This window comes from Curcuma longa, chromosome 13 (assembly GCF_044706935.1).
Source record: "Curcuma longa cultivar G26 ecotype Majalengka, Jawa Barat chromosome 13, ITB_CL_G26_1.1, whole genome shotgun sequence".
Classification (NCBI taxonomy): Eukaryota; Viridiplantae; Streptophyta; class Magnoliopsida; order Zingiberales; family Zingiberaceae; genus Curcuma; species Curcuma longa.
This window is the reverse complement of record NC_133873.1, coordinates 8,987,065-9,000,578: the sequence shown is the minus strand read 5'-3', so window position 1 is coordinate 9,000,578 and position 13,514 is coordinate 8,987,065. Positions and strand designations below refer to the sequence as shown.

The 13,514-nt window shown below is 36.7% G+C and overlaps 1 pseudogene; it reads right to left on the bottom strand.

Annotated features, from left to right (window-relative positions):
- Positions 1-391: 391 nt before the first annotated feature.
- Positions 392-3,673, bottom strand: LOC141844283 (phototropic-responsive NPH3 family protein NPY1-like; annotated as a pseudogene).
- Positions 3,674-13,514: the final 9,841 nt, after the last annotated feature.

The following is a 13,514-nucleotide window of genomic DNA, read 5'->3' as shown; positions in this document are numbered from 1 at the left end:
TTAATATATTAAATAAATTAATTAAATAATTAAATAATTTTATATTATCAAATTTAATAATTAATCAAATAAATTTAAAATATAAAAATTTTAAATAAATTTAAATTAAGAGTTAAACGAATTAAGCTTAAATTTAAATTGAATGTATACATCTTAACTTAGTTTATAATCCTAAATATTATTTAAATTTATTAATATTTAAACTTATAAATTTTTATAATTAAACAAACATAAATGAATTTATTCTACATATTTTTATAAGAATAAGGACCAAGTAAAATAATAATAATATTGCTGACCTTGAAGTCATCATCTATTATTCTACCCCAAAAGTTAAAGCAATGAAGAACTAGAGCAAACATCATCAAACTTAGTCAAAAGAAGATAATAATAGTGATGATGATGCTGGTGAAGATGATACAAAGCAGACATCTTTCCTCTCTGCTCATAAATTCCCTCCAAACACAAAAAAAATTGTATCACCTTATCATCACGATCAAAACACACAAATATATACACAATCTAATTCAACAAAAATAATTCTTGTTTTGTTTTTCCCTTAATCATGATATTGAGTATCTGATGTGCCTTGATGAGCCACAAGGCTTAGTTTCTCCAGGCTTCACAGAAATAGGAGGGCTCTGAGAGCTCCCTGATGTCTCAGAGCTCCTAATTGTCTCCCCCTTCACTGCCCACAGCTTGTCGAACAACCTCCTCGACCTCGACGACGACGACGACAACAGCAGGCTGCCACTGCCCCCCTTCTCGCTCATGCTTTTGCTCCGCTTGTCGTCGCTGCTCCGGCACTCATCCACCTTTATCTTCAAGCTCCCTAGCTGCTGTTTCAGGCTACAATGGTGCTCCGACACAACCCGCCCTTCCCACTCTTCATCCATGGCCGTTCGAGGTACCGAAGCATTGTCGGTCGGAGCCGCGCCGCCGGTGCACTCCTGGATGCCTTCAACTGCTCGAAGAAGAGGACTTGAACGACAGTTCGAAGTGGCAGTCTCTCATTCTGTGCTGCATGAACATAAGCCTCGGACGATAGCTTCCTGACGTTGATCAAGTTGCAAATCTTCCTCCTATCCTCTTTCATCAAGTTAGGATGTTCCTGAGACATTTTCAATCGTCGAAAAGATAAAAGACATAACATCCTATCGATACAAATCGATCAGAATAGTAAAGAGTTTTCGAGAGCTCACCTTCAAGTAGATATCAATGGCTGTGTACAATCCATCATGAACTGGCCGTGCTGAATCAGGAATCGACTCCGCGAGCTTACTAAATCTAGATATCGATAAATTTGGATCGTTCGCTATTTCAGAAAGATAACCATCAATCAGTTTGCCTAAAGCTACCAATGATCCATCTTCCAAATTGAATTCCTTATATCTGCTTCCAATATGCATTGTAGATTTATGAATGAGGCTTTGCACCAGATCGACATCATACATTGTATCGCCGCTTGATTTCAAAGGAATCAGCAGGCTTTTGACTGAAGCTTTGTGCAACTGAATGCCAATTCGATCGATAAGTTCATCCTTCAATGCATCCCTAGCTCCAACCAAGACAGCAATTTTTAGCAATTTGAGTAGAAACCTGCATGAACACCCTGAGCACTCATCGGGAGGCAGAAGTGAGATGATGGTTTCTACTATAATCCTGTTCTTTTTCGGGTACTCGCCATCATTATCGATCAAAGATTCATAAGAATCGGGCAACCATCGAGCTGTGTAAGCCTTGAGAGCTTCCCTGATCATGTCGGAGGACATCCTCCCCTTTGATTTCACCACGACCATTACTCTCTTATAAAGATCAACATCCAACTCACATAGATCTTCCAACCACCAGTCACTAGGAACTTTATGCATCCCTTGCCGTGTCTCGACAATTTCAGTAGAGGTTGCAGATTTGCGATCATAGGTGTATGACCAATTGACATTGATAGGATCAACCGATGTCTTCGAAGCAATGCTGTCAATGCACCTTCCTACAATCTTCAGCTCTTCAGACCATGGCATCGATGACTTAGTCATCTGAAAAACGATGATCGAATCTTTCCAACTCCGCAACACACTGGTGTTGAGGAAAACCTCTAGTTTGTGTATCAGATTCCCCTTCTCGACACCTTCATCCATCTCAAGGTACTCTGCGGCACACCTTGTGGAAACAACATTGTAGGCATTGAGAGTCACCGTGATGCCGTAGCAAAATTTCGCGCAAATCTCAAAAGCTTTTGGTCCACCGGGGAAATCGGGCAAGATGATTTCATCTGAACTATCTTCAGTGGCTCTGAGTACCAACCCTTGCAATCGGTTGCTCTTTGCTAAAAGAGGAAACTGCATTCAGATATAACCAGTGAAAACATTTGAGCAACATGAAGAGTTTCAAGTCTACAATCAGATACAAATTGAAGCCCATGCAAATTATTAACATCGAAAAGGACATGTTTGTTCAACATTTGAAACATGAGCTTCAAGTCTAAAATCAGATACAAATTGAAGTCCATGCAAATTATGAACGACTTGTTTGTTCAACATTTGAGCAACAAAAAGGATACAAATTGTTCCATGCAAATTATCAACATTTGTTTGTTCAGCTTTGAGCAAGCAACATGAAGAACTTCAAGTCTAAAATCAGATACAAATTGAAGTCCATGCAAATTATCGACATCAAAAAGGACTTGTTTGTTCAACATTTGATTTGAGCAACATGAAGAACTGAAAAGGACTTGTTTGTTCAACATTTTAGCAACATGAAGAGCTCCAAGTCTAAAATCAGATACAAATTGAAGTCCATGCAAATTATCGACATCGTGTTTGTTCAACATGAGCAAGCAACATTAACTTCAAGTCTAAAATCAGAAACAAATTGAAGTCCAACACCGACAAGGACTTGTTTGTTCAACGTTTGAGCAACATGAAGAGCTCCAAGTCAAATCAGAAACAAATTGAAGCCCATGCAAATTATCAACATCGACAAGGACTTGTTTGTTCATCAACAGACTGAAAACTATGATTCCTAAAAGGACTCTCAGATCATGCAAATATATTAAGAAAGAAACTGATCACCAACTCAGTCGTTGTTTACATGAGAAGAGGGAAAAGAGAGGTCGAGTTCTCTTGTTTCCTTGGAGAACTTTTTCCTCAGCCTAAACAGTTTTCCACTCTAACAGATCTTCTCCACCCAATTCAGTAAACATAATCCTTCATTATAGATCAAAATAAACACCATCAAAAGAGTTTCTCAGTTCATTACTGAACTAAGCAAAACATCTGACCTTGTGCAAGAAAAATCTCACTTCTTCAACGTGAATAACGACGTCAGTTGGCAGCTCGGACACCACAAACCTGCATGAGTTTGATATCAATAAAAGAAGAAAAATATTGTTCAGAAATGAAGTAGCTATAGTAAGGGTAAGGGGCCTTGTTGACGTCGAGCGAACGGCCAGGATTAAATCAGACATGGAACATGCGGCAATTAAGGGGCTGAAAGAGTCCTCCGCTCTACCGAAGCAAGAAGGCAAAAATTTGAAGCAAAAAATCGCAAAATCGACGGCAAGAAGCGATTTTGATGGTGAGGAGGATCGCGGAGAAGGAAAAAGATCAAACCTGATGCAGCTCCCGTCCGACCGGAACACGTCCGGCTTCGATCCGAGCTTCATGAACTTCATCTCCGCCGCCACCGGAAACGGAAGCCTCTCCTCCCTCCTCCTCAAACAATTTGCTTCCCCAACCTCCCGCGCCGCTCACGCCTTAAAGCCCTCGCCCACACGCCTCCTCCTCCGCGCGAATCACAGCCTACGCCATTCAATTCGATTCAATGCATCCTTCTGGAAATCGCCGCCCCCGCAGCGCTCTGCTCCGCAACGCTGCTCTCGGTTTCCTCACACCAACTCCCGCTGTTTATTGCAGTCTTTGGCGCTGCGCATCATAAAAGAGAAAGAGAGAGATAGTACGTGTGTGTTGGGAAGAGGAGAACAATAGCGTGTCGTGTAGTGCGGCGATGGTGATGATTACACGGGCTTGCTTATCAGCGCCGTCTGCTTCGCAATGCACTTCTTTTCCAGTTCCCCGTCTTTTCCGTTTCCTTTTTGGCAATTATGTGCTACGATTTATATACCTCCCGGCGCCATTAATTTACTGTATCCATATTCCATACGTAGTTTCTCTTTCTCTCCTCGCCCTCTCGCTCCTGCCCTCGCTCCTGCTCTTCTGTTTGCGATTGATTATGCCAACTGGGCCGCCTCCGCCATGGCCAGAGCTGGCGTCGCTTTCGGTGGCGCAGCGCGGCGCAGTGCCTCAAAAAGCTAAGGAGGGGATGCTCAGTTCCTGTCTTCTCTCTGTATTTAATGTGTAGGAGTGCGATGGAACGTAGCTGGCCGTGTTTACTTTTAAGTCGAAAGCAAGAAAGCAAAGAAACCGCAGAGAACAAAGTGGGATTTTTATCGGTCTTTCTTGAATTTTTTTTAAAATTTATTTGTCTAAATAAACGCCGGCAAAAATTGGAATTATTTAAATTTAATTAAAATTATTTTAATGTAATCAAATTAAATTTAAAAAATAAATTAATTTTATACATTGCAGCAGAGTATACAACAATGTGGAGTAAAGATATTTTTAAAATAAAGATATTGTTTTGATGTTTAAAAAAAAGGAGTGGTTTCTTTTTTTTTTTAAGATTTGATAACTAAAGGTGTCTTTTTTATTTTTCCCAATAAATACGGCCATATTTATTTTAAAAGAAAATAAAAAATTTAAGAGAAATAAAAAGTCGAGTGAAAAATAAATCAAAAAAATAATAGGAGACATTGAAAGACATATTTTCCAACTCTCCGACCAGTTTTCTTCTCATTCAAATCTTGTTGCTAATTTTTTCCAAAGCCAATTAATTGTCGTCCTCAGAGTTATAATGCTATGGGCATGTTCCTTATATCCTTAGGACATAGTTGAATTAGTTATGACGGAGCAGAGTTGCAGAAGAGGATAAGAGTTCGAATCTTAGCAAAGTCGAGCAATACCCTCTTCCGTCGTAACCAACTACAGTTTTTCAATTTACTTCCTTACAGATGGTTGTGGAACCTACTGTATGAGAGGCCGCTAGAGTGGCAGATTCCATCTTTAGAAGATGAGCATGCTCCTTATATCACGAATATATTATGTCTGCTAAATTTATTCTAATGATTAATAAAAAAAATTTTAAAAATCTAATTGATCATTTTTAAAGTTAGTTGAATCATAAGAATGGTATACTTCGCTACAAATACTGAAGTGACATCCAAATAATTATTTTTTAAGAAAAATATAACTTTTTTTCATTATCATTTAATATTTGATAGCTTAAATGTATATTTAAAAAACATTTGTATTTTGACAACAGATGGTAATTTAAAGATGAATTAAACTAAATCGAGTATTAAATTGGATCAAATTGTTATATCGTATTTATACATTACAATAATTGGAAGATGAATCTAGCCATCCACATTCATAATCATTCCGAGCACATGCTTTTTAACTCGATCCTCCTCAACAAGAATACATTATGGGAAGCGAATAAATATCGACAAACAACGACAAGATCTAAACTAGATGCATGGGCAATCTAATGCCACCAAAACACTAAGTTGGATTTAGTCGCGGAACGGAGCAACAATTGAGAGACCGCCATCACATGCTAACACTAGACAAAGATCACCAAGTGCAAAGTTTGAATCGGCTCGACTCGATACGATTCAACCGATTGATCGAACCCGTGCCGGTATCCAAACAGGAGGGGCAAGTGGCAGAGTGATGGGGACTAAGTGGTCCATGGATCCACACTCCAAAACACCTCTTTTTGACAAATAGAGCACAAGATTCTCTCCATTGATTTGAATGGCATCGAGCTCAAGAAGAACATGTTGAAGCTTGTCTGTACTTGTCGAGCCAATGTGGCTCAGGACTCAGGAGGTGGGCTCTTTTTGTTTCCACTGTTAATGTTTTGGAAATCGAATTGGAGAATGACTCATCAATGCAATCGAAGAAAAGCTGTTTCGGCACGGAGACATGTGTTGCTTGGGTTCCCGATTCAAGTCCTCTTAGTAACATGTACTTGTTGAGGTGTTATTTCGACAGTAAGTTCCTATCAATATAGTGATATTGTGCCTCCAAAAAATCCCTTAGGGGGTTTTCTGACTATGGGGTCGTTTCGGCAGTAGAGTTAGTCACTATAAAAAATTTATCCAAGATAGTTTTTGCCCTCGGGACATAACTGAATTGGTTACAACGGAGCATACTTATAGAAAAAGATAAGGGTTTGAATCTCGACAAAGTCGAGACAATGCCTTTCTTCATCGTGGTCAACTGCAACTTCTTGATTATTTCCTCACAAATGGTCGTGGGGCCAACCATGTGGGATCGTTGGAGTGGCGGATTTCATCTTTTACAGAAAAAAAAGAAAAATTATAGAAAGGTGAAAGATGCATAGAGTCCCTAATGGATCCGCACAATGTGGCACGATGACGAATGTGGCACAACCATCTCGTGTCTGTATCGAGCGCTACATGGTAGCCAACTGTAGGGCAGGTCATGCCATTTGGCACGTGTAGGACAGTAGAAGAGTGTGTACAACTTTAAGGGCAGACCACTGAAAAGAAATGAAAAGCAATAGTAGATGATAACCCTAAAGGCCCTGAATATCTTGATACAAGGATTCATTGAAGTGTAACATCAAACAAAGCCTCTTTGCTTTTTTGCTTTTCCAAAACCTGATGCCATCTTTTGGGGCAGTCTCCAAGCTCATCATCCTCCTCACCCACTTCTTCCTTCCTCAGCCTTTTCAAGTGAGAAGACCTAAAAAGAATGCACTTGAAGTCCTTTTGTGGGTCAGAGTTTGGATGAGCTGTTACATCACTAAACAACTCTCTCTTTCTCAGATGTCCAAACTTCATCAAACTAATTCTCAAAATATACGATTTTCCTCTAATTTGAATCACAACTGCGCTCTCTTTTTTCCTTTCATAGTTTGTAGAATCATGATCTATACAAAATCGATTTAAGATTAGGATCAGATCGATTGAGATTAGATCGTAGAATCATATGATCTTATAAAAAATCTTTAAAATTTTATAGGACATAATTAATAATTAAAAATATCTAAAAATATTATTTACGTATAAATATATTAATAATTATATTTATATATATATATATGCAATTATTGACACTTGATATCATAGATAATATTATTATATTTAACTAATAATTTAACTATCATTCTACCACAATAACCCTCAATAATATTTATATTTTCATATTACAAAATTAAAGAATATGAAATTTCTACTAATACAATAATAATGATCATATTTAACCTCAAGAATATTCTCTTGATTCACAAGATGAATCAGTTTAAAAGTCAACAAAGCAGCTAACATAGCAGAAGCTATTGAAACATTTAATTTGAATATAAACGTTGGAAATAATTTTCTAAAAACATGTTGATTTTGTAAAATACCAAATAATAGATATTCAAAAACTCATCATTTTGAGAAAAATGATAAAATATTATTGATCAAAATAACTAAATAATTATTTAAATAGTCTCAGAACCCTAATATAATCATAACTCTGCAAAATATTAAAATAACCTAAATTATAAAATAGTTCAAAAGATAATAAAAAAATTAAAAATCTTTCAAATATCCAAAAAGACTTTAAATAATATTTTTTAGATTTAAAATTGGGTGGTTATGAGTTTCACTCAATAACTAATTGTAGATTTCTGAACATGCTTTAATTTGATATATTATTGGTCATGTGATTCAACCTGAGTTAAAAGTTATGACCTCTCAGACTTCTATCAATCATGTTCTGATCATACTTTAATCTCATCAATCCTACTCTGATTCTTCTGCATAAAATATTCTTGCATGATCCAAGATCGATTCGGTGTTCTGGATCGGTTTTGCAAACATAGTTTAAGCCTCTCCACTATGTTAGTGCAATCGACCTCAGGTTAAGGTTAACTAGGTTGACTAAACTTGGTTTGACTCAAGTTGGGTTTCAATGTTTGATCAATATATTAGTTAGATATCAAGTAGGTCAAAGTTGACCGGATACTTGACAATGAAATAAAAGTTAAGTAAGTCAAAGTTGACCGGATACTTGACAATGAAATAAAAGTTAAGTAAGTCAAAGTTGACTGGATATTTAGTGGTGGAGAAGTTCAAGTGGGTCACAATTGACCAGACACTTAGCATCCAAGAGAAAGTCTAGGTAGGTCATGAAGGACCTGACACATAACATAAGATGGAAAGTCCAAGTGAATCATGGAGGACTGGACACTTAACACGAGATAAAAAGTCTAAGTGGGTTATGGTTGACTGGATACTTGGTGATGATGAAAGTCTTGGCAAGTCAAGATTAACTGGATGTCAGACAACGAGGAAATCCCAACAAGTCAAGGTTGATTGAATATCAAACAATGATAAGATCAAGATTAATTGGATGCTAGGCAATGAGAAAGTCTCAATAAATCAAAGTTGATCAAATGATAAACAACGGGAAGTCCCAACAGGTTAAGGTTGATCGAATACAGGACAAAAAAGATATGGTAGGTTAAGATCAACTGTATACCAGACAAGACGAGAATTCAACTTTGATAAGGCTAAAACAAGAATATTAGTTGATTGATAGTGATGCAGAAACAACAAACCAAACTTTTGAAAGTCATAACTTTTGACTCAGATATCAGAATGAGTGATCTTTAATGTGAAATGGAGCTCATTCAGAGATGTATCTTGTTACTCGATATCAATTGACTGATCATGAGTATCAATTTATTGATATCAATCAAAAGTGAATAGAAGCAAGTTGAATTTAATTGCTTGATTCGATTGATGGAATCAATCGACTGATGAGGTGCATCAGTCGACTGATGTTGATCAAAAATCGAACAAAGACTTATTGAATGCAGTTGCTCGATTCGATTGATGGTATCAATCGATTAACATGCGAAAATCAACCCCAACCTAAAAGTTTTAAAGGAAGGATTTCGAGGAATTTTTCACGGTCGATTCTTAAGGGCTAGCTTAGAGGTGAAATGTTGCTACATTGCTGACCATTAAAAGGATATTCAAAGCAACAAGCAAGCTTTCAAAGTAAAGATATAATATGCAAAGTTTATTTTACTTTCATTTGCTTTTGTATTTGTCTTGTTGATTGTGTTCTTGTAAGAATGAGTTATAAGAGGCTTCTCTGTCTCAAGAAGGTGTTCGAAAATAAGGAGTTGATAGTGAAGATAGTGAGCTCAAAGTGGACCCTTGAATTAGTGGCCTCAAGGAGGTAGATACCAAGTAAAATTTTAGACTTTGTGAAGTAATGTTTGAATCAAGATTTTCACTGCACATTTAAACTACGCACCAGATCAAGACAAACACAAGACACACTGAATGTAAGTTGATAGACCTTGTTGGCTAAAACATTTCAAGGCACGATCAACATTATAGATTGTGAAAAATTATAAAAGAAAATTTGAGAAAAAGTTTTAAATTTAGATAAATTATTTATTAAATAAAGTAGATCGATAATTGACAAAGAACATGTGTATGCACTACTAAAGAGTTAATGTAACTAAAAGCTCAAACAATGAATCCACCAGGAGTCTAGCCATCTTGAAGATCATAGGCATTTGCGAAACCCTATAGTTTCTTTCAAGCCTTTCTTTGAATGAAACAAAAGCCGATCAAAGATTCAAGGGCAATCATTCTCGTCTAGGAGGGCACACAGATTCTTTCTTTAATCATATCGCAATGTATACGATCAAGACTAATTATTTACCATCAAGTACTTCCTCTACATTTTTTTTTAAAAAAAAATCCTTTTGTATGAACATTGAGTGGATTGAAACACACCAACTGTTTTTCACCTAATCATGCTTTTGCATTGTGGAATGAACTAAAAAAAAAGATCTCCACCAACTTGTTCTTTAAAATAGTTAGGTATCCAAATGAATGATGATCCCCTCGACGTTAAGGGGTTGAAGGTCCAATGCACTAATAAGTTCGACAAAGGTACAATCATCCATAATTGTTATGCACAAGCACTCAAGCATCACCTAGTGTGACCGCTCAACCGCTAAGGAGATACGAAATGAGCTTTACTAGCATTATAAGAAAGTGACCAAGTATGAATATCACCTAGTCTTTCATCGTGACCATAAGATCACATAATAATAATTTTACTATTGCATCAAAATTTTTCTTCAAGATCATAATTAAAGAGATCATGAATTCACCGTTGGACTCACAGCAAGAGACAATAGAAGTTGAAATAGAGGAAATTGATTTATTATTATTATTATTATTATTGATTTGAATGGTAAAAAGATATAATGTTGTATTTTTTTTTTCTAAAGAAGTAATGAGAAAAGGAGAAAAAAATTATTGTTTTTAGAATCTATTTATCATTTACTTTATTGAAATCTAATAGAATTTAGATAAAAATAATTTTTTATTTATACTTTACAGTTAATGATCAACTCGTTTGCAATGTAATTTAACGCCTTTTTGTTTCACCATATCTAAAAACCACCCGGGCCACTTAGTTTTAAGATTGGGCTTGTGATTTGGACCAATTCCGGGCCATTTACAATGGAATTAAGAACACAGGATCATGTGATTGGGCCCGATTCCAGCCCATTCTTCATTTCATGCTCTTACAGTGTATAAAGAACATTTTATTCAAAAATGAAAATAGAAAATGTTTTCTTTGAATCTATTAAATGTATTCTTATTTTCTTTTATATTTGTATCTCACAATCTTTATTTAACTGATCATACTTTCGCAAAACATTAAAACTTGCAAAATGAGCTCTATAATTAATATCCATTAGTTAGTTCGTGTATTTATTAAGAAAAATATATAAAATAGTCTAGACACTAGAGAATTATTTTTTTTCTATGTGAAAATCTTAATTGTCTATAATATTTATAAGTCTCCAAAGTATTTCTTAAACTTCAAACGCCTTAATCGGCTCCATGTAAAATCATATCAATATTAACATATTCTTCTGCAAAAGGTGGATCCGTCACCTTAGCGGCCCCACACGGTCGGCCCCACGACCATCTGTGAAGAGGTAAATCGAGAAAGTACAGTTAGTTACGACGCAGGAGGGTATTATTTGGCTTCGCCAGGATTCGAACTCTTGCCCTCTTCTGCAAGTCTGCTGCATCGTAACCAACTCACCTATGAATATTCAATCTATAATATATTACTCAAAGAAAATGGTCAATGAAATAAATGATCTTTGTGCCACATCTTGATTCACTAGCATTAATAGAACTTTACAATGCCCCAGGGCAATTTCACATGTGACAAAGTTTAGTCTAGGGGGAAGTCAAAGGTCAAAATTTTATAGAGGTTAAAAAGCCAACTTCGCCCTCATTAGTTTGGTTCGAAATCTTCGAAATCTTCTTCTATAGACTCGATCACTCCAACTTTAAATGACACAGTTTCCTCGACTACTCCATAGACTCGACCATTTCGATTCTAAAAGATACAATCTCCTTAACTAGCTTATCAACTACGTCATCCCGACTAGTGAACATAAAAATAATCATATGAAAACAACCTCCTCGACTGTCGGATCTTGTAATAATTTAGTTTTATGGAAGATTAGGAAAATTTATTGGTTTAATTAAGAATCCTAATGCATTTAGGATTATTAATAGGATTAAACGATTAATAATAGGTTTTAGGTTAATGGTATTATAGGGTTATTGGATCTTCACCGCAACCCAACCCATTAACGCCAGTTAAAAGGAATCGGGCACTGTTCACTCCCGATCGCGAGTTTCTTCTTCGTTTTCCCCATCGCGCCTCCCTCTATTCTCCTCCTTCGTCGATCGCGGCGACAGCGACCAGTGTGGTTGTCGTCGGTCTGCAAGGTAGCTGAGGACGCCGGCGAGTGAAGTGTGGATTGGACAGCGCCGACAACAGGTTCGATCGGCGGAGGCAGCGGTGTAAGGGGCGAACCGAGGAGAAAGAAATTGGTATGTGTTGATTTGGTTGGGTTCTTCCGGTTTAGGTTTGAGCTTAGATCTAGGGTTTCATGTCTTCAGATCTTGAATCGGGGTTGATTTGGATTTGGCCGGCTGGTGGGTTAAGCGACGAGCAAGAGAAGAAGAAAGGTAAGCTGGGTTTTCGTGGTTTAGGAATTGAAGTTCTTCGGATTGCTTCGATTTTACTTGGATCTTGATGTGATTTTCGTTTCCATAGCTCACTGTTGAGAGCCGATTCGATTGGAGGGTTGTTTGGTTTTGACTGTGAAGAAGGAGAAGCGAAGTAAGGCTAATCAAGGATTCTAGGGTTGGATTTGAACAGATCTAGGGCATTCAGTCCAATTTGAGGTGAGTTTTTTGTGGATTTCAATTTGATTGTTATTGATGAACGATGAATGTTGTGGATGGAAATTGGAGGAGGTGTGTTCTGTTCGGGTGAATTTGAGCTGGTTACTGTATGATTGGGTTGGAATTGATTTAGGGATGGTAAGTTTGTTGGATCTGTTAGAATGAATTGTGAGTTATTCGGTTCTGGGTTGAGGTTGATATTATGTTAGTATTGATCTGTTGATGGATGTTGCTAGGTTCGATTAGGAACCTTAATGAGGTTGAGTGGGTTATTAATTACCTATTGTTGGAGTTGTTTTCGTTTTGTTGGATTAGGGATTTGGTAGTTGATTATGATTAAAATGTTGGGTTAGGTTTAATCTACTTAATTAGGGTTAAATCTAATTTGAAATTAAGCATGGATCTAGAGTGGGATTAGATTGTAGATTTTAATTACTGTATATGATACGATATCATTTTAGTAAATGATGTATTATTGTGTAATTTTAGGACTTTGATTTGATTAGTCATGTTCTCTCGGAGCTTATTTTCTGGGAGTATTTTCTGGAGTTCTATAGTTGACAGATATCTGATCAGGTGGGTACCCTGTACTTGGTCAATACAGGTTTTCTATTCCAGTGCATATGTTGTTATTATCCTGTTTATCCTGCTGATATCCATGATGGTTGAGTTAGTATCTAGTTGATACCTTTGAAAAATCATTGTTTAATACTTGTCGTTGACTTTATGATGATCTATTGATACCATGTTGATATACTCTTGTTAGCTATATATCATCTATCTTGTTGATACCCATATGATTCATTGTCTGATACATGTCATATGATCTCTGATGGAATAACTGTTGTATTATTGACCTATGTCTATTCCTGTTGACTCATGTTGACTCCTGTTAAACATGCTAATTAGCCTTAGCTATTACATGTTGGGATGATCATCATACATCCATATGCTAGTTGTAGATGTTGTTGTTGTTGGCTCTTACCTGACATCGTGTTGTGGCACTACAAGAAAAAAAGGATTTCCCGGTGGTTTAAAAATCGTTTAGCGGCGGTTTGGAACTGTCGCAAAATCATTTCCCGGCGGTTTACCAAACTGCCGCTGATACCGGTGTCGTTAAACC